The sequence below is a fragment of the Phoca vitulina genome, unplaced genomic scaffold, assembly GCF_004348235.1.
Source record: "Phoca vitulina isolate PV1807 unplaced genomic scaffold, GSC_HSeal_1.0 scaffold37, whole genome shotgun sequence".
In the NCBI taxonomy this organism is placed as follows: domain Eukaryota; kingdom Metazoa; phylum Chordata; class Mammalia; order Carnivora; family Phocidae; genus Phoca; species Phoca vitulina.
The window spans coordinates 18,657,194-18,669,693 of record NW_022589740.1 but is presented as its reverse complement, the minus strand read 5'-3'; the positions used below and the strand labels follow the sequence as shown (position 1 = coordinate 18,669,693).

Here is a 12,500-nt window from a genome sequence, read left to right as displayed (position 1 = left end):
AAAGCAAATCAGAATGGCATAGAGAGGGCAGGCTCAGGTAGCTCCATCCCGATTCTTTCAAAGCCAGGTTTGATAAACCCAGAGCTCCTTTCCATGTCCGTATCACTGCCTCCTTTTCTCATTTCTATCACCTTCAACGTCGCTTCCTTGTTGAAACCAGATGGGAGCACTGTGGCTGATGCCAGTAAAGAAAATTGGTGGTAGTGATGGTGAGCCCTGAAGAAGACCTGTGAGAGTTTTCACAATGGGTAAATTCTAGTAATTGGGATTTTTTTATGAACAGAAAAAGGTAAGTTATTTCTAGGAATCCTTTTCAGTTTTCTGGCATTAAGAAATGGCATGGAAGAGAGGCAAGGAGGATGTGAAAGTCAACTGCAGGATTGCTGTAGCAGAGCCTGGTCATTCATGGGGGTAGATTTGTTTAAATTGGACTTCCAATTCTGGAAAGTGATATGTTGGTAAATGTATAACAACTGGCTCTCTGATTGAAAAAAAAAGTTTAAACTTAAATATACTTAAGCGGTACCTAACTCAAGGACCACAAGAAATACACCAACCAAACATCAGTTAATGCCACTCGTAGTTTTTATGAGTGTGCAGGTAGAGTGGGAGGTTAAAGTTCCACTGGAGGGAGGTATAGAACACAAGACTTACCAGAATGGATTTTGAAGTCAGAAAACATCAGCAGTGGAATCCTATGGCCAGATTATTTACTGAACTTTTCTGAGACTGACTTGGTCGAGTTTTCTGGTAGGCAAAAGAAAGTAGTACCTACTTCTACACATGAGGAAGAGGCAAAACAGTTGGTCAAGTCCTGGTTCATGATGTAAATACTCTCATCATGGCTAATTTCAGGCTACTGATGTGACATCACTGAATGTGAAGCTGGGAAGAGATGTGCGGCATTATGCCATCATATCCTGTTTCCATCATACACATACACTAGACACAGAGAACCTCAAAGGCATTAAGAATGGTACAGTTTAGTAAAATGCACAGGAAGTGATGAGTTTTGAGTATTTATTACCTTTTAAAATATATAATTAAGGAGCGCCTGGGTGGCTCAGTCAGTTAAGCGTCTGCTCAGGTCATGATCTCAGGGTCCTGGGATCGAGCCCCATGTCTGGCTCCCTGCTCAGTGGGGAGTCTGCTTGTCCCTCTGTTCCCCCCCCGCCCCACCCCCGCTCATGCTCTCTCTCTCTCTCAAATAAATAACATATATAATTGATTTACTTAAAAGTTTATATGCTTTGATTTGTCGTAATGGCTGTGCTTAACAATGCATTTACAAAATTCTTGAAAAACTGACAACTGACCTCCATGCACCTGGAGTAGACCCCTGCCCTCCACCTGTTCTGGTTAAAAGTGAATCTGCTTTTTTTTTTTTTGTGGAGGACTAGGGTGTCAAGAGGAGCATCACTGGACTTGACTTGTTAGACACAGAAACTAGACGTGTTAGACCCAGTCCACAGGTGTTAATACTTAACACAATTAGCTTCTTCTGTGTAAAAACAACAATCCCAATAATTCTCTCAGGCTGTCCCCCAAATCCGAGATCTGCCAAACCCTACCCAGATGCCAGGGGTCAATAGTTTATGATGGGATTAGGGATGAGGGGGGGACGAAAGGTTACTTGTTAATTATGATCGGGAAGACTACACACACCGTGGACAGAAACATTATGTCCAAACGACAGGATTTCCAGGTAGCCTAATGGGAGATGAGTCAAGTCAACCTGCATTTCCTCCACTCTGCGTAGCCCCACCAAGGGTTTTCCTATTTGCTTCTTTCTAATCAAAAGCCCATCAATGAAATGTCTTAACAAAAAACGCTAGCAACGGTGACGTTCTCGGGAACCAGCAGTTGACAAAAGCATTACAGTATGTGTCATGCAGGCTGTTAAAGAAATCCAGCCCTGGTGATAATGTGTATATTCATTCTGTGTAAATGATGAAGTTCAAAAAACCATACAATGAATCATGGTAGCAAGGCCAGACTTGCTTTGATTAACTACGCTGGTATAATGAAACCCAACAGAGCAATCACTGAAACATTTAGTTCCAAATGTAAATCTTCTTGAACTCTGAAGAAAAAAAAAAAGCACATTAGGCAATGAGAGACGGTGTAGAATACAGCCATGTTTCGTATAATGAAAGTAGAGGCAGTTGTAAAGAGAAGGGAATGTTTAAAAGTTGTTATGCTGTGTTTGGCAAGAATGAGTCATTTTAAAAGTGTCAATCACAATAATCCAACATATTTTTAATCTAAAGGTCAATAGAAGCAGTTTCTAAGGTGGTACAATAGTTATGCCAAATATGAAAGCAAGCAGTTCTAAGATGATCTCAAGTGTTCATACTGTACCATAATGTGTCTTGGAGAATTAATCTCAGCTCTAAATTGAAGAGCAGGGATTGATCAAGGTAGAAGAACTTTTATTAAAAAAAAATCTACTGAAGTAGCCGGTGACACCGTCATTCTGACCAGAGTGCCCTGCAGAGTTCTCTTCATTCAGATGCAGCTCAGCGAAGGCAATGTGGTGTCCTCTATGGAGGAGTAGTTATTTTTTTTTCTTGGGGGCAAATCATCTGCTGGTTCCAGTGTCTACAGGATGAAAACTCTTTCCTTAAAATAGCCCACAGGTGATTTTCTCGAAGGCAAGAGAAAGGAATGCCTATGAGGCATGAAGGCAGTGTTCTCTGATGGACTGGCCAGAACCATTCGATCCCCGCCTATTTTCAGTTTTGTTCTTGAACGGCTTTCAAATGTACCTTAAACGTGCTTGGGTCATGTTGTACACTTAAGCATTGGAAATATTCCATGAGAGAAAAACTCAAACTATGTTCTGTGTTTAAGGTTTATGGGAACATGTGTTCTTCCTTATAGAGAAAGTGATTGTTACCCCGGCAGGATGGGACTTTCATCTTGTGAGTTTCATATGTACAGGTTAAACATATGAGAAGTTTTATAAGGCTATAGAAATCGTGTCAGAGAAAATGATCTATAAGAGGTCAGAGCCATATAAAAGCCACTGGACACATTCAGTTTCATGATAAAGCTCTTTCCCAAGTTATTAGACCACATAATTCAATCTACGTTATCACAGGGAAACTTGGAACCGACCATTGCTGTAGATTATACTAATAATTCTGCATGCACACACTCGGGCTACACAAACGTGCTTGCAGAATTGGTTGTAGACTAGCACTAGGATAGTCTCTCGAATCTCTTCTCATAAATCTAACCGATAATGTGTTTCTGTTACCACATGAATTAAAACCCCCTTCATATTTAAAAATACGTGGCTCAGGCAAATGTACATATTTGTTACTTCTTCTTGTAACCTCTCAAGAGCAAATTTGGCGTAATTTGTCCCTTAATTGTGTAGTGGTTAATGGAGCTTTAGTTGTGTTTTCAGAATGCTTTTGGTGGTTTGGTCAAATGAAACAAAAGAAATCAAAGATGAAGAAACGACTCTATCGCATTCTGTCTTTTTCCTAGAAACCTCTATGGAAGAAAATGATTATATCAAGACTATTATTATCAGTGCGTTAGGAGATAAACATTTGGACTTTCTGATACTTCTTGTTTTTACTTCTTTCCTCCCTAGATTCTTAAAACATGTCACTTATCTGGAAAGTGTGAGCCTTACAACCATGATTCCAAGTAGCTGCATCTAGAATTCATCTACCAGTACTTACATTGTATGGTTGTTGTGTAAACACATGGTTTATTATATTTTTAATTTTCTCTCAACTCAAAAGTAACACATGCTAATCTTAGAAATATTGGAACAATCATAAACAGAGAAAAAAATTAAAATGATATATAACCTCACGTCACAGAGAAAACCACTGTTAAAATTGGGCTATACATAGGGATGCCTGGGTGGCTCAGTTGGTTAAGCGTCTGCCTTCAGCTCAGGTCATGATCCCAGGACCCTGGGATCAAGTCCTGCATTAGGCTTCTGGCTCAGCAGGGAGCCTGCTTCTCTCTCTTCCTCTGCCTGCTGCTCCCCCTGCTTGTGTGCTAGCGCGCGCGCTCTCTCTCTCCCCCTAACAAATAAATGAATAAAATCTTAAAAAATAATTGGGTTGTATATTTTTCTGGTGTTTAAAACATGTGCACATATATGCACACATTAAAAAAGTATTTGGGATCACATTGTGCAGCGTGTCTATAAAGTGTTGAACATAGGTGAGAAAAGGTATCTGTGCTAACGTCATTATTAGTATTATTAGATTTGCTGACATTAGCAAAGATGCGTTAATATTATTCCATATTATTTTATTGCTCTTATGGATCAGAGATGTTCACTGATGACATTACATGTGTTTACCTACGTTTCTATATTTTTATAGACACCCTGTATATGAGTGGTGTATATATTGATATATTTTTCTTGCCTCGTTGCAAGTTCCGATCTTGGCATGACTATTAAAGGTTCTCAAATTGACAGTGGTCGTAAATGTAGAAATATTTACATGTGCCATGGCAGAAAGGGAACATTTCACAAATATGCTAGATTGTTTTTCTAAATAGCCAATTCACAAACTCTCTGTAGACTTATTTATCCATTTTGGGCCACTGACCAGAGTATAGAGAGATAGCTGGCAAAAATCCAAGGACTGGAGACATGTAAAAGTAGCATATTTCCTTAAATCCTTTACCTTTCCCAAACACTACTTATTGTAGAAAATTAGATGGGAGGGGTGAGGAGGTAGGGAAACAAGTGTTTGCCTTGGCCTTGGCAGACTTACAGTCAGACGTGGTCACCGAGGAGAGCACAAGCAAAGAGACCGTGGAACCCATCCCCACACACGGGTTCGGTTATATTGACTTCCACAAAACATGCCTGCCCCGTCATGCCAATGAAGTTATTGAAATTAAAATTAACTCCAGGCTCTTCTAAAACAGCTGCAAGACAAGGCCAACCTGCATCACCTTCTGAGTAAAGCCTTCACTTTTCAGAGCAAAACTTCACAAACGCCATTGACCAGCAAGATTACAGACTCCAAGCATATTTTATCTCAGAGCTGTGTCTGTCCCAGTGTTCCTCTCGCCTAGATACTTCTCTCTCAAAAAAATGTTCTGATTCTCTGAGAGCCTCAGTGGCAATTATCATCTTCGTGCACTGTTTCCATTTGGCCTGGCTCGTAAGCATTACACAATGGATATTGGGAAAAATCTTTTGCATGAAATGGATTCAAATGTTTGATGCTACCCTAATTGGGGGAAGTGTCAATTTTATATAGCATTCCTACCATTGCCAAAGAAAAAGATACGTTTCTATATAATATGAGCCCTTTCCCATCTACCGTTCAGGAGCCCAAAGCCTAAAACAATGCAAGTAGAAGTCTCTTGTCTATAAGCTGATTGTCTGAAATGTGAACAAGTACAAACTTGACCCTGGCCCATCTGTAGTGATGAAAGAGGGAATTTTTAAAAGTGCTTTGATGTCACACATATAAGAACTTTCTGTTTAACTTGCATGGTTTTGAAATAGGTATGATATTTTCCATTTACCTCTCCATTTATATTCTATGGTGGGCAAGTCTCCCTTACTCCAGCTCAGGAACATATGTACCTTCAGAAAGCAGGGAGGGCAGATGGTACCCTGCCACCTGCTGATCTGAGAGGGACTGAGGAACGTGGGGCAGTGCACAGACAGGGTCCCACCGGGCCTGGCCCGCCTATCATCAGAGCTTTATTGGCTGATTTGCCTTGGAGAGGAAGGAGATGCTGGATCAAAAGTCAGGGGCTTCTGTGGCCGAGCAAAGGAATCCTGCATCAGAGGCTAGGGAAGGACAGAATCAGGGAACAGAGAAGAATTCTGGAAGACTGACCAGCTCTCCCAAAGCAGCTGTGTCAAAATTTGCAATATTTTGGACCACATTTTAAACAGCTCATCTTTCTTCCCCTTACTACCCATGAAGAGCCTAACAGCTTTAGGGAATAAAGGATCTTTATTTTCTCCGCACATCTGTGTGTAGTATGAATACTCTCACAATTTCAGGACACTTTCTTTTAAGTGAAGTACGGGGAAGCTTTTCAACTTCCTCCAAAAATTTTGTCTTCCTCTGTTCTTTTTATTCCCAGTACTTAAGATGTCATTCTCCTCTCCCCTCACCTACTGTCCAGCTACTTTTCCTTTTATCAACTGAGTCCCACCTGTTATGTTAGTTCTATTTGGGGCCTTTCTCTGACCCACATTCCCCTCATTAGTTTGAGCGTATGAAATCCCCTCATGTGGGTTCTCTTAATGCTTTAAATTCTAATTAGCATCCAACGTATTCATTAGCATTGGAGGTATTCACTTGAAGATGTTCCTCCCAGACAGTGGAGTGATCTCCTGAAGGAGGAACCAGGATGTGAGTGGCACCTCCCCATCAGCAGGGGGCCAAGCATAAAGGAGATTCCCAAAGGACACACCAATGAATGGGTGATGAATGCATGGATGATAGAGAAGTTAATCATGCTTTCTTCTGGCATGTTACATTTGTTGGTGCAAATGACATTCTTCCTCTATCACAGTTTAATAGCTAAGAAAACATAGCTGGAGAAATACCTTACAAATCAAAGAGGATATGAATAATCTGACACTTAATCTGTGCTGTTCTTCTGCCTCTGAACACCTGTCCTATGTTCGGAATAAAGAGGGTGTTACAGAGCACAGTAAATAATAATCTCTGCTATGCTCAAATAATCCCACAGCTCCATTTTACCTACTAAATCCCCTCATCAATTTTTTAAAAAAAGTATTCTTAGACTTCCTGTGGACCAGACCAATGAGAAAAGAAGGAGGGGAAAAAGAATCAACAGCAATTGAGTAGGTTTCAGGAGGAGTCAATATCTTATTCATGCCTCAGGACAATCCTGAGAAGGAAGAATTTTTCAACTTCTTTCAAAAAGTTTGTCTTCCTTTGTTCTTGTTCTCCTCCCTGTGCCACAGAGAACTAGCCAAGATCAGCGAGGTTAAGTAACTCGACATCATGCAGATAAAAAGAGGGACACAGATCTCCTAATGCCCAGTCCAATTTTCTTTCCACCGGACAGTGTTTCCTGAGACTGGAAGCATCACAGTAACTGAGACTTGGTTATGCAACCCTTTTTTTTTTTTTTTTTAAAGACTTTATTTATTTATTTGACAGAGAGAGACACAGCGAGAGAGGGAACACAAGCAGGGGGAGTGGGAGAGGGAGAAGCAGGCTTCCCGCAGAGCAGGGAGCCCGATGCGGGGCTTGATCCCAGGACCCTGGGACCATGACCTGAACCAAAGGCAGACGCTTAACAACTGAGCCACCGAGGCACCCCGGTCATGCAAGCTTTAAATATAAAGTCCTCATCTCCTCCGCTGTTGTGCTGGTAGATACTTGAACAAACTGCTTCTCTGGGTTGCAAAGCCACTGATGTACCTCAAACAAAAATGAGCTGGTGGCAGCACCCTGCTTTGGAGAACACGTCAGTACGACTCCCTTCTTGCTTCGGTGACAGTTTTCATCTCCAGCAATTTCACAGGCTTGATCACTTACTTGAATCTGCTGCATACGTAACCGAAATAAAAAAAGTTCTCTCTATTCTTCCCAAAGACCATAAAATTTGTGCTGGTGAAAGCCCTCACTGCAAAGCAGATGGTCTCTGAGCAGACAGTGAGATGAGTACCTACCTTCTCAGTACCCTGGAGAAGGAAGGTTGCATAGGGATCGTATTTTAGGTGGGGTACTGTCATGGGAGAGAACCTTCTATCCATCAGGGGAAAGAGTGGGCCCTCCTACTCCACTGGTTGATCCAAACAGAAACTGTGTCAGAAAGTTGACAGCCTAAACTAGAACACAAGGATGACTGGTGCCAGATTTCCTTTTCAGATTTTTAAAAATTTTGGACAAAAATACACATTCTGCAAGCAGGCTACACTCATCTTGAGAGGGCTGGCACCATCCCAGGGGGGCATGAATACTTCATGATTATGAGTCTAATAGAGACATCTACTGGTTGAGTCCTATGCTTCCAGATCAGCCTCTGCAGAACCCTGTGAGCCACCGACCCCTCATCTCTGACAGCTTGTAAATAAATGAAAATGATAATCATGATCATTCTAGCTGTTTATATAGAATTACTAGTTGCACACTTGGCGTGCATGCAAAGGTTGAAAAATTCAGAGACCTGGGTGGGGCCAGGGTTGGTAAAGACTCAGCCATTCGCATGTTGACTGAAAATTTCTTTACTGCATCTGACCAAGGAAAGGTAAAGATGCTTCAGCTTCCCTATCTGAACAAATAGAATCAGAAGTTCAAATTTGAGAGTAGAGCATCATGGACGATTGTTGTTTCTGCCATAGAGGACCAGTTTTTCTGCCTTGGAGGTCTAGCAGAGTACAGGAAGAGGTGTGTTTCTAAAACATGAACTCCAACAACATCAATCTTGCAGTAAATCTTACAGTGCCCCAGCGGTGATATATTTTCATATTAAGCACCAATTTACGGGGCAAATTTAAGATGCGGATGGATCTGCATGGGGGGAGAAACGGTTCCTACTAGCAGAACCCCCCAGATCATGTTGACTTCTGGTGGCCCTGCTACGTGTCTGCTCCTCCGTGGCCTCTAGCGAGATCAGGCCAATATCTGCAACACTAAGACTGGGCCCCTCTTAATCAGCATGAACTAGCCTCCTGATCTTTACTGAGAGGGAGGGAGAGGGAGGGATCCTGAACTGCAGGACTAAATATAGGCAAACAAATCCAATAACTAAACCCTCACAGCCAAGACATAAGCAAATATAAATCCCACTTGTGTTATTATAATGCCTGCCAACCTAATTGAGAACACATTCATTTTAAGCTAAATAAATTACTGCTACAATTATATAACCTTGAGGTCACCTCCTTTAGGAGATGGCCAGCACTTGTATTAACTATTTCACACTTTACTGGAAGTGGCCTCAGCCAATCAATGCCAGATAAATGCTGTTAAAATATGCATTTAATTAACTCAGTCCTTCATTTATTTGCTATTTTAGCCTAGGGATGAAGAAGAACGGGGAGTTAAATTGTATGTGTTCTCAAACAAGACTTCGGAATGAAGAGTTTTTCCTTCCCAGTCAAAGCACTGTCTTCCTTGTTAATTTGGCCAAGGGAGGCTTCCTCAGACTTTAACAGAATGCAGTACCTCCCTCTGATGAGTGGGGCTTTGCCTGGGCCCTTGATAACCCCACACTCAAGGAAGTAACTCTTTCCATTTCTCTTCGAGAGATGGATTTATCAGATGCCTTTTTTTTTTTTTTTAAGCTGATGGTTTGATCCCTCTTGGACTGTGAGCAATTATTATAGTATGCTTCCGATCACAGGGATGCAAGGGCATTAGATCTCTAACTTAGGGATTCGTGCATTACTTTATCATTTTTGAGATACAGAGATGTTTTCAGTTGTGTTTTGGAACGTTCTGCCCTCTCCCTCATCCCGGGTGTTATGCAAAAAACTCCGAGCAGAACTTATCCAGTAGGCAATATGCTTTTTACCAATCTCTTCTTTGGGTTTTGCTTCTCCTGTTGTAGGCACATTATCATTCATGGAACACTCATCTGTTTCCCCCTGCACAGCCCAGATGTGCTAGTCAAAACCATGTGGCATTGGGCTGTGAACAGCAGTGATGTGTGTTACCTCAGGCTGAAGCACTTAAGAGTTGATGAACAACCTTCCTTCTCTCCCTTTCTGTTCCATGATGATCCTGAAAGTTGGGAAATGGCCGAGATTTAAAATGAAAGGCTCAGAGTTTGCTGAGTCACTGTCGGGAGGAGAGCTGCTTTGAGGGGTACTCTGACTTAGAGCCATTCTGCCTGAGCAAGAAAGAAACCTTTGTCTTCTCAAACTGCTGAGATTTCCAGGTTTGTTTATCACAGCATAATCTAGCCTATGCTGACAAATATAATTGGCTTCTATGGTGATAAACAAATCCATAATCTGTAGTACTAAGAAACCACCTAAACTGTAGTCATTTGGATCTAATTTGCATGAATATTAATTCTTTTAAACAAGAAAGGAAAATAATGATAGTCCACAGAATTTATACCTTCAGAATCAGCCACTTGTTCATTAATTTTTAATGAGAAACATTCATTATTATGAATTCCTTGACAAGACTTTGATTTTTTTGGGTAAATGATGACCATAATTAAGCTCCTCATAATGAACACAGCAATTTTTAAACAGTACAATTTATATAATGTTTCTCTTCTGGGAGGCTCAGTTTTCTTAATAAAAAGCAATGGTGGATATATGGGTACGTTTTCATAATGCATGAGGGATTGGAGTCATTATTATGTTCTTCTTTACGCTCATTCATTCATTCATCGTATCGATACATATCCTCTCTGCACTTTTGTGCAGAACTTCAAGACAATTTCAAAATGGGAAATTTTAACTAATAAAATGCCGGGTTACTGGTAACATAACTTTTTCCCCCTACAGGGCTTTCTTGTTATCCTGGGCTTAATGGCTTCATTTATCTATATAGTTTAAAATATTTTGGATTCTGTCATTCACTTCTACAACACACAAATGTATTCACGCATATCCTAAAGTCAATCATTAATTAAAATACTAAAGCTATTTTTTGGTAGCATTTGATACCAGGGAAAAAAAAGGATGAGATTAGAAATCTGTTTGCTCCATTAGGAAAGCCCTAGTGGGTTCCATATTACCCTAGATCGCAGTAGAAAGTGTTAGATGATGCTTGTCTATACAAAATAAACTTTCCACAGTTCCCTATCATGATATTCTGGAAACTATTAACATCACTGCTTTGCTCATCTCAGCTGTCGTAAAAACAAATAGGAACAGACAAGTTTAAAGGTAAAGAGGCCCAAATTGGACAGATCCAGTTGACATTAACTCAATGCCCCCCTTTTGTCCTAACTCACAGGTCAGATGTCAAGCAGCATTTGGAATCCCAGTGCATTTTTGCAAAGTCATTGTTTTCATTCACTTTCTTCTAGGTAAACCGTGGTCCCTTTTAAGAATTTTACTAGTTGAATACTTTACTGCTCTACAACTTAGTATTATAATCCTTCTTCCACCCACACTACTTTGCATCCTGATGTCCCTAAGCCTATTCTGTTTTTTCCCATAGCACTTTTCACTTTCTAAAATACTATATACTTAATCGCTTCTCGGCCTTTTGGCTAAGATCATGTGTAGTATCTGTTCTTATCAGTTTAAAATACTATATACTTACTATATTTGCTATCTATTGTCACTACCACACTAGGATAGGAGTCCTGAAAGAGCAATGATTTTGTATACCTCTGATTTATTGACGTAAAGACTGGCACATAGAAGGTATTCAGTAAATATTTTCAAGTAAACCAATGAGCAAATGAATAAGCGAAAGTTCCCCTGGTGCAATTAAAAAACAAAACAAAACTCTAAGACTTATTTTCTTATTCCTTTTTCCCCTCCCAAATCTCATTTTGCCTCTGGCTATCTTGTCCACAAGTTTCATTCATTCTTGAACTGACCTTGTCAGCTTATCAAACATGGCTGACTTGCTCCACAATTCTCAATCCCTTAGACTCTGATCAGTGTCTTCCTTTTCTGGCGCGATGGTGATGTCTTTCTGGGCAGAAGACCAGGGTAATTTTCTATGTGTATTCCCATGGGCAGCCCTGGCCAGAAATGGTGAGGTCTTATGGATGGATTTTGGTGAACATTATACATTTTAACTGAGATTACTTAAAAACTAATTTTAAAGTTATTTTTATAAGATTTTGTCTTGTAAAAATAACACCTGCACATGATGATTTAGAAAAGAAGAAAATAAAATCACCCATAATTCTGCTATGAGACAAATCCACAGTTAATAATTTAAATTGCTTTATCTATCATTTTTCTTATAACTGAACTGACTGCTTAAGTTAAAACCAACCAATTAATTTACAAAAACAGAGTTCAAGTGATCACATTTTATATAGTCCTCCAAAGCTTGTAAGGGGATATGATAAGAACAGGAATAAAAATAGAATGCTGGAAATTAAGAAAAAGAGTGTTTCATAAACGAAGAGCAGACTTGCAGAGCTCTCTGACCCCAAGTCACTGTGACACAATTTGAACTTGTTCATATATAGAGCTCGTATCTACAAAAAGAGCTTTGTAGGGAAATGATTTTTGAGAAAGTTAGGAAGATCTAAATATAGGCAAAATTAATCACACTGTTCAGTGGTGCTAGGATGACCAACTACATTCATTCCCCCTTTATCTGTGGGGGAAATGTTCCCAGGCCCTCAGTGGATGCCTGAAACCACGGATGGTACTGAACCCTATATATACACTACGTTTTTCTCCCCATACATAATACCTACACTAAAGTTTAATTTATAAATTAGGCACTGTAAGAGATTGACAACAATACCTAATAATAAAGTAGAACAATTATAACAATATATTGTACTAAAAGTTATGTGAATGTGGCCTCTCAAAATATCTTATTGTACTATACTCACCCTTCTTCTTG

At 40.1% G+C, this 12,500-nt stretch overlaps 1 pseudogene; it reads left to right on the top strand.

The window, feature by feature from the left end:
- The first annotated feature begins 11,152 nt into the window (after positions 1-11,152).
- On the top strand, positions 11,153-11,255 carry LOC116646782 (annotated as a pseudogene).
- The last annotated feature ends 1,245 nt before the right edge of the window (positions 11,256-12,500 follow it).